Source organism: Pinus tabuliformis, chromosome 2_2 (genome assembly GCF_031772625.1).
Source record: "Pinus tabuliformis cultivar Carrire ecotype Pingquan chromosome 2_2, CPIR1, whole genome shotgun sequence".
NCBI lineage: Eukaryota > Viridiplantae > Streptophyta > Pinopsida > Pinales > Pinaceae > Pinus > Pinus tabuliformis.
The window spans coordinates 1,043,052,659-1,043,054,704 of NC_142300.1; positions in this window are offsets into that span (position 1 = coordinate 1,043,052,659).

Below are 2,046 nucleotides of genomic sequence, written 5' to 3' on the forward strand. Positions count from 1 at the left end.
GATGATATACTAATCTACAACAAGTCTTGGTAGGATCATGTTCAACATGTTGACAGGGTATTCAAACTATTGGAGGAGAAACAATTATATGAAAAAAAACTCCAAATGTTCCTTTGGAGTACATGAGGTGGAATATTGTATCTCATGAGAGTGTTAAGGTAGACCCTAACAAAATTAAATCCATTAGGGAATGGAAAATCCCCACAATCCTAAATCATCTCCGAGGATTTCTCGTGTTGACATGGTATTATCGCAAGTTTGTTAAGAATTATGGGAGAACAGTAGAACCTCAAACACCTTTGTTGAAGAAAGATGCATTTTTTTGGACTCTAGAAGAAACTAAGGCCTTTGAACATATTAAAGAGGCAATGTGACAAGCACTAATCTTAGATACACCAGACTTCACAATTTTTTTTATTGTGGAATGTGATGCCTCAGGAAATGGAATTGGTGTTGTTTTAATGCAAGAAGGAAGATCCATTTCTTTCGAAAGTCATCCAATCAAGGGAAAGTATTTACACAAACCTATTTATGAGAAGAAGATGCTGGCAATACTACATGCACTAAATAAATGAAGACCTTACCTAATGGGAAGACACTTCAAGGTAGAAATAGATCATGATAGTGTTAAATACTTTTTGAAACAAATATTATCTTTAGAAGAGTATCAAAAATGGGTCACAAAGATGTTGGGTCATAACTTTGAAATCATCTACAAAAAAGGGAACCAAAATGTTGTTGCATATGCACTCTCAAGAGAGGATGAGGACGTGGAAACATTGCTTTGTGCCATTTCTGTTATCTAACAAGATCGGATAACTGAAGAAAAGAGATGGATGGAATAATGATGAAGAGGTGTGGACACTCATTCTAAAGTTACAAAAATATCCCAGTGCATTTGATATATTTATCTCAAAAATGATTCATTATGGTACAAGGATCACTTATATCTTTGTAAGAATTCCCAACTCAAACAAAAGATTCTTTTGGAATTGCACACCTCACCCTTAGGAGGGCACTCAGGATTTTTAAAAACTTACCATAGGATCAAGAATGATTTTTTTTGAGATGGCCTTAAATCTGATATAAGAAGTCTGTGGAAGAATGTTTGGTTTTCCAACAAAATAAAATTGAGACAATTAAGACCTTGAGTTTGTTACAACCTTTATCCATTCCAAGAGAACATTGGGAGGAGGTCTCAATGGATTTTATCATAGATTTACCCAAATATGAAGGAAAGAATGTCATCATGGTGGTAGTTGATAAACATACCAAGTATGCACACTTTTGTGCATTATTTATGTTAGAAAATTATATATTACAAGCAATGGAACACATAAAATATTGCAGAAATATAAACACAGAAAACACATAAAACAAGAGAGACACAGATATACGTGGTTCACCCAGTTTGGGCTACGTCCATAGAGAAACAACCAGTCCTTCCTTTTATATTATCCAACAAACTGAAGAGATACAACCTATAGTATATCTGCTCTAATTCCCTCTTCGCTCTCAATCTCCTCTCTCTTCCTCATTCAGAATACAGATCTACATAGACGCAATACAATTCCCTCATATATAGCGAGGGGTTGCCTTCTAGGGCAAAACACCCTAAATTAAACATAACTTCTACCATCATATCTTCACCTAATGAACGATCCAGATTGACTACGAAATTACAACATTTTACAAGGAAATTTTACATCTATAATCCCCTGGCCGGGGGGGGGGGCTTTCAAAGGTCGTAGCCGCCCTTGCTTGGACCCCCCCTGCAACGAGTATTTTATGGGTAGCAACTGGGGTCCAATGCGGAGATACCTTTGAATACATAAGATAATCGGGTTCCACACCCAACAATTTCATCCTTTTAAAGCAAATACAGTTGCGACTACATTTATGGAAACAATTCAAAAGCTACATGGAAACCCAAATATTATTGTAAGTGACAGAGATCCCATTTTCACTGGGAATTTTTGGATGAAATTATTTTCTTGTCTTGGTACTCAATTAACTCATAGCTCATCTCAAACAATGCTGGAGCTT